General features: G+C 32.4%; 1 long non-coding RNA gene across 1 annotated transcript; it reads left to right on the forward strand.

Annotated features, from left to right (window-relative positions):
* The first annotated feature begins 5,155 nt into the window (after positions 1 to 5,155).
* LOC103604834 lies at positions 5,156 to 9,496 on the forward strand. Its single transcript, XR_551746.1, has 2 exons — positions 5,156 to 5,611; positions 6,448 to 9,496. It is a non-coding gene; the product is annotated as an uncharacterized LOC103604834 (long non-coding RNA).
* The last annotated feature ends 3,290 nt before the right edge of the window (positions 9,497 to 12,786 follow it).

Consider the following 12,786-nt stretch of genomic DNA (forward strand, 5'->3'; position numbering starts at 1 on the left):
GTGTCTTGTGGGAAGATATTCTGAGAATATATAAATATTTTGTTTCTTATCATACAAGGGTACTTCAAAACGTTCATAGAAAAATAGAATTAAAAGAGATAATACGAATCTTTCAATGAACTTTTTTTTTTGTTTTTTAATTTTTTGTGACCAGTAAGGCGATCGCAACCCTTGGCTTGGTTTTCCCGCACCGCGCTCAACCAGTGAGCGCACCGGCCATCCCTATATAGGATCCGAACCTGCGGTGGGAGCGCTGCTGCGCTCCCAGCGCCACGGGGCCGGCCCTCAATGAACTTTTTAAGTACCCTTGTACTTCTTCCTGTTAATTTTAGCATCCATTGATAATTCTTGATCAGAACTTTTTAAATTTAATTATTTAACATCTTTTTGTTTCATTGTTGACCATTACACCATTTTTCTTGTCGTAAATGGATAAGAATCCCAAAGGATTAATGTAAAGGCAGTCGAATTCATAACTAATGTATTTCTTGCTATATATTTTTTCATACTTATCTTTTTCTCAGTGTACACATTATGAATGATGTAGCACACCCATAGGAAAATAAACAGGTGAAGAAGATGCTAGAGAGGTAAAAGTAATGGATAGGTTAATTGTGAAAAAAAGTATTAGAGTAATTTAGAGATTTTCTTAAAATTACTTTCACTGAGGTTTCTTTTTTGTCAAATATACAAGCCTTTTCTTAAAAGAGTCAATAATAAATTTGAGTATTTTTGTATTTGGTCCTCTCGACTCTAGGTAGCCTTTTTTTATAGTCAATATAATTTGTGCAGATATATTTTTATAATTGCTTTTTATCTTTTAACTTATAGTGGATTAAGTGCACTGAAAAATGTATTGTGGATTGTTCCTTTTTCGTCTGTTTTACTTCTTTATCCTATATCTTAGTCAGTGGAGCATGAAGACACATTTGGCTTAGCTGTCTATTGTCTTTTAACAAACTTATGACATTTGAATCTAGTGGAGTAACTTGAATTCCAGTAACATTTTTTGATGGTATCTTTAACAAAAAGGTTGAAGAGAAAATATATTGATAATGGAATTTGGTTAGATGTTATGCTCTTAAAACATTCTATTAGGTTTTTTCATTTTCATTAAATTTCTCTTCTCTTTTAGGAAATTGCTTTCCATGATTAAGTGTGTGTCCTCGTAATGCTATGCAGTCCCTTAAGTTCCTGGCTTTCCTCCTTTTTTTTTTTTTTAAAGGTGTTTTCCATTTGACGATACATATAAGATTTGTGGATTAGAAATAATCTTCTTTTCCTCTAGAGTCAATAAAATACCTTAGCTAACTAATTCTAAGGATGGTGGATTTTGTTCATTTTGGAGCAAGATCTCTTACTTTTTGAAATTGAAAATCTGAAATTGGATGTTCTGGCAATATCTGGTTTATTACTACGTTTAGATCTCTGAAAAGGAACATTAGAAAGTCTATGATGTGTTTTATGATTTGGCTAAAATTTGTATCATATCAGAATAATACTTTTGAAGTTTCTGATTACCATGCTCAAAATCATAGATGCTGATGATCACCCAAAGGGATAGATTCATGAAAGTAATACTTTTGATAAAGATTTTGCTTCCCTTAGGATTAGAAAGTTGAACTTTTTAGTGCCTACTTTAGATATCAGGCTTTTCACAACACTTTTTTTCTCACTCTGTTTCTTGATCAGTAGACTTCATTCATTTGTAAAACATTTACTGAATTATTTACTTAATGTGCCAAGGACTAGGGGCTAGAGATACAAAGACTCACTGCTTCTGTCAAGGATGTTCTTTCCTTTTCTTCTTACTGCCAGCTGGGACTGTTTCAGACACTGACAGGAATTTATGAGTTATTTTTCTTTAGAGAAGTGCCTTAGAAACCAGTGAATAAGTGATAAAAAGATAAGTAAGATAAAGATTTTGCATCATGCCTCCAACTCATGTGGAATGTCTCATTTTATGAATTCATAAATTTATAAACTAGCAAGTTCAACTTTAGATCAGTCAGTAACGACAAGTGAATAGACGTCATAGTCTTTGTAAAAAGATGTTACCTTCTATTTTATTGCTTAAAAATAGTTAGGTGCAGCCTTCCCTTTTCTTTGATACTAGAAATGCTTAAAACTAATAAGCCATATATGCTTATTTAATAATTTAGTATTGAGAAGAAATATTGCAAATAGCCTAATTAGATGTAAATCTCAGAAGAATTTCTCAGTAGTATTTATACATAAAATACTTAGATTTATTATTTCTGGTTTGAATATGACTGGACTTTCAGTAAGAATCTTTAAAAATTTAAGTCTTTCTGGAAATTATTAAAATAAATTTATTGGTTTATTGGTAGATTAATAGACCTATAACACCCATGTGAAGTGGCATCTTAACATTGCTGATTTCGTTAGCTTTGGTTTGAAAGTTATTCTCTAGTGATAAGTCCAGCAGTGAATATTTTCTTGTTTGAAAAATGACCTCATTTTGAAAGCACCTTTACATTTTTCCATATAAATGATACATTATAGAATACATAGTCTTCATACATTATTAGCTCTTGAAGCAAGAGAGATACCAGCTCTCCTCAGTGATTCTAAAATAATTTCTATGTAGAGAAATCTCTTTATTCGTTTCTGAATATGAGTATGTTGAATCAGGAAATGTTGGTACCTCAGGCAAAATAAAGAAGTTATATTCTGAAAATGATCTGACATGGGAGCAGCTCATAAATGGATCTGTTTCTCCAGCCAACTGTCATGTTTAACTTGCCATGTAACCTAACCTAAGGATATTTGTGTTTTTTCAAATTTAAGTTTGTTGTATTTTTTAATGTATATTCTGTGGGATATGATAAATAAATCAAAGGTTTAGAGGTGCTTAACTTAAATCTCCTACTGAACGAGAAATTGTAAACTTAGCCCAATATTAATCTGAGCAAGATATGATTTCCTGGGAGTTGTTTTTCATTTTCAAAGTGAAGCAGGCCTAGAAGCTTAAAAATAAATTACCAGGTGTATTTATTGTTTCAAAATGGACCTCTTCTTTTTTGACTGAATTTTCAGTATATGTTATATAATCAGTATGTTATAATCAGTAATATGTTATTACTGATTAGTATTCAGAAATTGAAGGAAAATTGGGAAATTGGAAAATCATGTCTTGTTTATAATTTCTGAATAGGTTTTAACTATCTTAATCAAAGTGTTAGGTTTTATGTAGATTTCATTAGAAATCTTAGATAATTCTCATGGTTAGTATTGAAATATTGCTATATATGAAAAAGAATGATTTGTCAGGGAAGTTGACTAGGGAAGACTAGGGAATGATTGTTTAATAGATAATTTTTATTTAATTTCTTAAGTTAAAAAAATTTTTTTTTATCAATATACAGAGTAGTTAATTTTCATGTCCCTTTACCAATTCCTTTTTTTCCCCTGATAAATAATTTTTAAAGCACTTTTGTAGCACCTATTTACACTGTATAGGTACAATGAAAATGTGTGTAAGCTCTAATGTACTAATTTTAAGCCTTTCTCATCTGTTAAAGAGCCACTTCTTAAGAACTTCAGCTGTGGGATACTCTGTTAATCTATTTGGGTTTTTTTTTTTTTTACTCTTTAAAATGTCTAATTAGATTGCATTTCTTGAGATATTCAGTAATCAAATCTTTTTTCAAATCAGTTCTCCTTCTCATCATCCCTTATATATCTCCTCAATGTGATTATACCGTAAAATATTCTTCTTAATGCACTAATCTAAAAATATAGTCTCTTCAAAACTGAGAGACTTTAGGGCTTAAAATCTATTGGATACTTAAAAGGAAAAAATAGTTGCCACTTAGGCTCTCAAAGTACTTTTGTAGTTATTTATTTGATACCTTATGCTAGATGGCAATTTCACCTTCTTGTCTTCTTTCAGGTTTTTTTCATGTCTTTCTTTTAATTTTTGGGAATTACAGATATGATGGTTTAAATTCATAGGTTTCCTTTTCTTAGGCCAGGCTATTTTCGTTTCTCATTTGTACAGTATTGAATATGTTCCAAAGCAGAAGAGTTAGTTCGTTCTTTTCATCTTTAGGCTTTTAAAAAATTTAGTGTAAATGTTGTTAGGTGATGGAATAACTATTCCTTTGCAGCATTCGGTATATTTCCAAACTGGCTGACAGAGCCAGGAGGAAGTGAAGGCATTAAAACACTACCTTTGGTTTGTTGCTATCTTCTTAGTGCTGAGACTGTAACCTTTGTTGGTTGATAGAGAACAAGAAAGCACAATCCTCGTTCCACTAACAGGTAAGGAACCCTTGTGATAACCAGTTGGCGTGAGAGGGAGATTATTTGATAGCATTTTTTTTTCTTAATTTATCCCCAAATTTTTATGTCCCAGAAACAGGACACTGTGACTGACTATATATTCTGTAGAGCAGGGATATGCAGCACTTTTATATTTAGAATAAGACCTGAAATTTAATAGGGATGTATCACTCTGTTTCACAAAGTATAATTGATCTGTTTTCCAAAGGCAGCACTGTTAAAATTTATCCTGCAGTCCCTATAACTTTAAATACATATTTGCCTATCTTACTCTCTTTTCAGCTTTTCCTTGATCAGATGCTGTTTGCTTTGAACTTCCTTCTCTTATTTACCTTATTCCTATAGTAAAGCTAACTGTTTTCCAGCATCTTTACCATCATCTACTACTTGGGTATATCTTACTGCTTTAATTTGTACATTATAGTCATTAATGATTATTCCTGGTCCTTCTTGACCCCCAAAATTATCATGCATTTTAAAAAGATTTTGAGCCTGTATTACCTATGTTTACTATTCTGACCTCCCACTTCTCAAGATGAGTGCTTAAGGAATAAACCTTTTTCAGGTATAGCAGTCGTACATTTAATAAAATGCAGGTTTAGCTTTGTATTGCTATAATATGGGCCTGTAGTATGATTAATTCTTTAAATTACTGAAGACTTGAAAACCGAGAGCAAATTCAGCTTCTTAGATATTCCCAAAGTTTAGTAGTATTCCTGTTAATATGCCTTATTATTCTGTTTCTGCTTTTCAATCCATCTTCTTCTCTTTGACAGAAGAATTAAGTGGGACTCCTCCTTTGATATATCTGAGGTTGAGTGCCTTTTCCCTGTACCCTTAAGATAACTATTATTTCCAGTCATAATTTATCATTTTTTAAATTCGGTCTTCCACTCAAAAGTGAGTGGTTTGTCAGAGTATGTTATGGCTTAGACCAATACAGGTCACTTCTTAACAATTAGTGAGGAATTAATCATTTGTGGTGATAGACTTCTAAAATTCACATTGAGAAGACACTAAGGATAGTATGGCCAAAGTTAGCTCCTTTTTATCCTGAGGATAAACCATTGCAAACTCAATTGACAAGAGAATGTAATTTCTTAATAAGAATTTTTTTCTTAAATCTATATTCAGCTCTCTATTTCAGTGCTTCTCTCCTACCAGAGGTGCAAGGAGTGATCCTAGAACCACAGATACAGCCAAGACCACGGAGAGCTTTTGACGTCAGGGGTCCACTTTCTCCACTGAACCCTTGGAGGCAGAATATCCAGCTTCTGGAGAGAGTGGGAAAGGATAATAACAAGTGGGTGCTTTCCATTATTTACTTGGGTTTATTTATAAATTGGAGTGTCCTTCCATTGCCCATTTAATTCTATCGGTAAACTCCTTGGGTTAATATAAGAAGCAGGAGGGGCTTCAGTCTGTTTTTCCAAGAATGCTAACCAGTGCCCATTCAAAAAAGAGACCTAAAATTTATTTAATTTTCTCTCCAGATAACTAAAGGCAGTGGATGATCTGGGGTACGTGATTTGGTGAATGCCTGTGTAGTCCACAGGAATTTTAAAAAGGGAATATTTACCTATTTTGGCCTTTATGGTATTAGTGGACTTCTGAGTGCTCTTTTTATATTCCAGTAAGTTAAAAGTTTCTGTATTTTATATTTGGGCAAACGACATCTGAAATCTCCTAATCTGTACAGTCAGATGCCCAGGTGTTATCCTAACCTATTAGTGAGAACTTTTTGGTCTTTTTCCTACCACAAACATTAGGACTTCATATTATGTCTTTTAGAAGATGCAATGATAGTACCATTATGGTTTCACTGTAAGTTTCAGGATATAATATCCCTGAAAGTTATGTTTAATATACTCAAAAGTAGTTTTCTAGTCCCTAGGAGTAATGTTATTTGTGGCAAAAGACCCTTTTCCTAGATTTTCCCCTTGGCATTAAGATGATTTTCTCATAGTTTCTTTGATGCCAAGGGTAGGATTTGATTCTAGGAAGTTCTTATCATCTCCAGTGGGTAGAATGTGAACTTGGTGCCTTTGGCAAGTTTTCATTTTTCCTTGGTGGATTCCTTCTGTGACTCCAGGTATCTTGATAATGGGAGACTGGTTTATTTGTTCTCTAATTGCCCAGATTTCTTTCAACTGCTAAAACATCATACTTCTTCAGCAAAAGGAATTCTTCTAGCAGAGCCCTCATGGATGATATCTGTCACACATGCCAGCACCTGCAGTTTGGAAGGCAGTGGTGAATGGATCCATGCAATATGTCTAGAAGATAACAAGGATGAGCGAGCCACCTGATCTTGTCATTTATAAACTTTGAGATTTACTTTGGTTTACTCTTGGTCTGAAAATGGAAAGGCTCAAATAATGAAATAATCTTTTCAGATTGGAATTTACATGGCCATGAAAATATCCCTTTCTATTCAGAAGATTGAAATAGAGGAAGCTTGAGAGACTCCTTTCTTTTAAAAGCAGCTCTCTATCTGTTTCACTTAAAAGATTTGTGGGATTGAAAATCACCTTACTGAAGTAGACAAGCTTTTATTTTTTTATTTTTTTAAGTGGTAGAGGAAGTCCAAAAAACGTAATGAAATGGTTTTTTGTTGCCTAACATTGAAAGGAACTAGTAAATAAAGGGTGAACTTCTTAATTATTCAAAAATTACTTTTAATGTTTTAGCTCATCTTTTGCTGATCTTCAGCCTTATTCTTACTGTATTTGTCAAATCAACAAAGATTTTAATATAGAAGTAGACGAGATATCTTTTGAGATCAGAGTAGCTTGGTCTGTCTTCTAAAGTAATAAATACCTGTTAAAACTTGACGTATTGTTCTGCACTGAAGGCATACTAAAGTTTGAATAATACTGTCACAAAGTAGTTGTTTAAAGAGCAAAGGAAATTAGTAGTATTAGTGTAAGCCTATAGGTGTGACTAAGTGTTGCAGAATAGTTATCCAAACTATCAATTAATTGATAAAAGTAGTTATCAAAATGTTTCACTTTCTCTGTTTGGTATCTATTAACTGGTCAGTTAAAAGCTATTAAAGAAATTTTTTAAAGTCATCCGATGCTGCCAGTTGTTTTATTTTGATATAAATTTTAAGAATAGAAGTTCTAGATTTATTAATATAGAGGCAACTAAAAAGTTTAGAATCTCAAAGGTTTTAGAAGCTGCATTTCCTAAAATATAATCCAGTGTTTAGTCTTTCTTTGCTGTCTGTGAGGACTGTTTTGTCCTGATTAATTGTAAACAAACTTTTGTAAGTGCTTAAAAGTAAGTTTAGAAGATCAATTTGAACTAAAATTTTCCCAGAGAGCTCTGAATCCTCACATTGCAGCTCTTTATTCCTGACTTGTTTTTGTTAAATGTTAATGACAGTTGGTTTACAAACACATAAAAACTAAAAAACAACCACCCAACATTTTAGAAAGAACTCAGGGAACTGAAAGTGAAATTTGCTTGGAAATTAAGTTAGTTGAATTATTTGAACCACAGTATAAATCACTTTATGGCCTGTGAGATTATTAGCTTTTTATTTCCAGCTTTGTAGATGAAAATTGGTTTAATCTGGTAATCTCATGCTTTGATTAAATTTTAGCTCTGTTTCTTAGTGTGCAAAAGAAATGTAAGTGCATTTCTGTTTACCTCATGCCACTGAAAGCTATCTAAAAGTGAAACTTTTTGTATGTTAATGTGAACTGATTTGTTTATTTAAACTTTTATTTTGATACATTTTTCTATCAGAATTTTTTATATTTCGTGTTACAATATGCATCCTATATTTTTCAGTGTTATTTTATGACTATTAATATAAGCTAATTTTTTCTAGAATGAGTAATTGTGTTAATGTTTGTATTATGTGATCATTTGAAAACTAATAAATATTTTCTCCATGAAAAAATGCACTTACTGATAAATGGCTTATTTCTGTTTCAGGAGTAGAAAGTGAATACTGCAACAGTATTTCTAAGTGTATTTTAATTTGATGTGTCTTCCTCTAAGTATTTCTGAATATATATATTCTGTTCTCTGTATATTGTAATTTTTTGAGGAAAAAACTTTTTTTAAACTGTTAAAATGATTCTTTGTAAGGTCATGTGAATGTATGAAATAGGTGGTTTGTTTAGTTTGATTTTTTATTTTCCTGATTAACATTATCTTAGCATTGGTTCTAGAGGTGAATTTTTTTTATGCCATTTTTATATGTCAGTTTTGCAAACTATTAAAACTCTCTTGGGTTAACATTGTAAATATCAGGAGTAATTTGGTCAAATCTTTTAAAGATAGATTGATCAAAGTATATAACCTGTTTACAAAATAGCATACAAAAACAGTACCTCTACCCAGAAAAAAAAAAAAATTGAAAATAATGGCTGATTGGAGAACTACCTAATTGATAAATCCTGTTAACAAGAGAACAAAAATGTTTTGTATTTTATTGTTCTTTTTGAACAAATAATTATAGAAGGAGAAATCTTGACCCTCACAGTCTCTTGCTTTTAACCTTATCAAGACAGCATGGAGAAGGGTAAAATCTGGTTTTAATGATTTTTGTCTCTATAGCTATATAACCTTACTTTATTGAAGCCACTGGAACAGTTTTCCTTTTCTATGCAGGATCTGCTAGAAGCAAGAGGATTTCTTTTTAGATTTGAAGAAAAGTTATATAAGAAATGGACTCAAAATTAAAAGTAGACATTAAAATGGCATCTTTGGCAAGAAATAAAAATTCAATTAATGACAACCTGTGGATTAAAATGAAATAATTTGGCTCCCCAAAGAAATTATACTCTGAGAAAACAAGAATTATAAAAGGAAATTACAATTTAGAATAGCCACTATATTGGGGGTGAATTTGGTAAATTTGGGAAAGATGAGTAAAAATTCTGTGTGCAAAATTTTGTTTTAAGAATTAAAGCTATTAAAAGATTTACAGACATAGTATATTTCAATAGAAGGCTGTATTTTACTTGAATACAAGAAAAATTTGCAAGCCTTTCCTGTATGCGTATAAAAGGGTAGGGGATTTGGTGTTAAAAAATATCCATACTGGAAACTTCAAAAATATTGCAAAGATGATGATGAAATGAGGGTTTTAAATAAGTGATTTTTCTTACATGCACTCTTCTGTACATCATCAATAGCCTTCAAAATAAAAGTTTTATGGAATGTCAAACTTGGCTTTACCATTGTATCTTCAAGGTATAAGAATATAGGCTTGTGGTTTCAAAATCATGTATTAAATTAACTATAGTGTAAAAATCTGTTTAGAGTTTAAATGAGGAAACAAGTCTTTTTTAGGGTAGCTGCTTTTCAAAAAGTAAATATCACAAGCAGTGTAACTGCAAACTGACTTTATAGCTTATTGTAAATTTTTTTTTTTTTTTTTTTTTGTCTTTTTCTGTGTCTGGCAAACGGATCGCAACCCTCAGTGTTGCCCCCGTACCGGACCGGGGACCGGCAACGGGATTGCAACCCTCGGTGTTGCTCCCGCGCCTCGCTCAGCCAGTGAGCGGGAACCGGTCTGTATGTGGGATCCGAACCCTCGAGCGGGAGCGCCGCCGCGCTTCCCAAGCGGCGCACTATCCAGTGCGCCACCGGGCCGGCCCTTATTTTCCTTTTCTGTATTGAAACAGTTGAGTGAAAAGTCAATGCTTAGATGTCCTAAGCAATTTCTTATTTAGTTTTGTTCTGGTAGTTTTATTTCCCATTAGAAAGATTTCATATTAATTTAGTCCTAAAATGTGAAAAGATTTGGGTTTCAAAAATTAGCACGTTGGTGTTCTGGAGTTTTTTTCCACTAATATGTACATCTAAGGTAATCAGATTACTGCAGTAAAAATGTTAGGGAACTTTGAAATATGCATCGGAGTTTTCAGGAATTATGATCAAAGGGATCTCTCTGCTCAAGAGGTAAGGTATGTCATAGGTAGAAAAATGTTCAAAATATGTTCAATGTAATGTCTGATAAACTACAACAGATATCTTTATATTTTCAGACACATGTAGAAATAGGAAAATAATTTTTCTTAAAACTCTCCCAAAGAGATGGATAAACCACAAATTTGTTTTTGTGTGACTTTCTAGTGCATTTAGAAACAAGTCCGTAGACACTGTTTCCTTTGTGTAGGTAGCCTCTGATATTTCAAGGCATCTCCTACCCTTGCTCTCTTAATGCTTATGATCTATATTTAATATTTCTTAGGCCCTGAACACTATAAAGTTATTGTACTTTGCATGAAAAATTGAGTACATATTCCGTGAGATTACCACCTGGCTTCATTTTGGCTCTGCATGTCTATTTTTATTAAATGATACCTAGAAACTAGAAAATAATCTCTTGACTGAGTAATTTTAATTTTGGTCTAAGAAATTAATTCAAGGAGTTTTATAAACATTCACTTATACTGTAACTCAGAAATCTTTTATTAAGGATTAAGAAATAATATTCAGTATATAAAATCATTGAGAGGAGAGTGTTATACTTCTCTAAGAAATATTACGTAGTTTCAAAGAGTTGAGTGTTAATATACTTAGTATATCTAAAAACAATGGAAAATGCAGTATTGAATATGGATAAGAAAGGAATATGGATGAGGATTTTTTTTCTAGAATTAAAGTGCTCAATATAATTATAGAATATAATTTACTCAATAGATGGTAACATAAAAAACAATAATCTTCCATCATGTGTTTGAATTCTTTTTATATGAACTCCATATTGTGGACATTTCGCTTTTACTTAAAATAATTTGCCATTTATTCCATTTTCCCCTTTATTGAGAACAAATGATGATGTGAATTAGTGATAGTACTCACCATTTCCTGAGGTAGCTGGTTCCACGTTCAGGATGCTCTGTTTGTAAGAAGTTGATCCAGAATTTATTCCCATGCCATTTTTTATTTGAAAATTATCTTAGGAATTAACTAGCTTAGCACCCTCATTTTACATACAAGATAATTGATATCAGAAATATACATTTCTAATATCACACTACTGATAAACAGTAAGTTGTCTGTAGGACTCAAGTTTCTTGACTACCAGCTTAAAGATTGTACCACTTTACTAGCTCCTCTTGTTGATCCTGGTTCTGGCAGCAGAGGAAGTCTGATCCCTTTCAGCTATGACAGTCTTCAAAACATCTGTTAATTTCCCAGCAATTCTAAGCCCAAGTTTTCTTTTCTACAGATAAAGCATCCCCCATGTTCTTACCCCTTATTCATGTAGCATGGTTTTGAGATCTTTTAAGGTTTTGTAGATCTTCTCTGAGAATACTTCAGTTTCTCATTATTTCTCTTAGTGTGTGACACTGAACCAACACAGTGCAGATGTGCTTTGCCTGGGCTGTTATTACACATGACATTATGTTGTGTTTGGCCCTGGAATACTCATACCACTTTGTCCTTACATATTTATCCAGTAAGATGCTTAATTTTATGCGTGTTGAGATTCTCCTAGGCAAAGAAATTATATAGTGGTATGCAAAATACACTGTTTTTAAAAATCAGGCTCTAGCAAAAGACTATGATGTGCAGTTTTAGTAAAAGAAAAAAATTAACTCAAGGTAATAGCTAAGATCTTGGGAAATCAGATACAAAAGTACAATCTCTGTTATTTTTGGTTTGCTTAATTCTGACTTAAATAACTAGAAATTCTACATTAAATGACTTGTATAGTATAAAATGTTTTTCAGGTTGTCCTTGATAATTTAAAGGTAACCAGGCCCTTTGGAGCCAAACTATTGTCACATGACTGGCATTGAGAAGAAAATGAACTTGTGTTTCGTAACATAATTAAAATTAAAAATGAAAGGCCGTGCTTCAGTGGAAAATTTGGGAAATATACCAAACAGCAGAAGATGGTGAAGAAGTAGCTCTGGAAGTCTGAGAATGTGCCCTAAATATCTAATGCAAGCATAGTCTTGTGTTGCATCTTGAAATATAGTGCAAACACTCTGCTAAGAAACATTATTTTGGTAAATTTTGTTTTTAATTACCGGTTAAAATGTTTAAGATACCCCCTCCCCTGCCAATCTTAAAATGGGCTCTGGGAAGACATGAAGTATTTACTTCATTGTTTCATATACATCTAAGGGCACAAATAGCCCCGTTTGAGAAACACTAGTTGAGATAGGCTATATTATGCCTTACCTGAGTTAGGAAGAATTTGGGGGAAAATAAAGAGGAAAAGAGCAAGCATTTGTAAGTACATAGCTACTCTGTACCTTTGCTATGTGCTTTATATTTATTTATCTTAATTCAGCTAACCTGAGAAAGGTGATAAATTTTCCATTTTACACATAAATATACTGAAGCTCAGAGGTTTTAAAACTTGCCCAAGAGCATATAATCAGTAAGCAATAAAGACGATATTTGAAAGTAGATCTGCTAATCTAAATCTAAGGAATTCTGTTGCACCATTGATTGCTAAAAAGAATATATTCAGGAAAATTTCATATAATCGTA

The sequence above is a fragment of the Galeopterus variegatus genome, unplaced genomic scaffold (assembly GCF_000696425.1).
Source record: "Galeopterus variegatus unplaced genomic scaffold, G_variegatus-3.0.2 Scaffold5425, whole genome shotgun sequence".
NCBI classification, from domain to species: domain Eukaryota; kingdom Metazoa; phylum Chordata; class Mammalia; order Dermoptera; family Cynocephalidae; genus Galeopterus; species Galeopterus variegatus.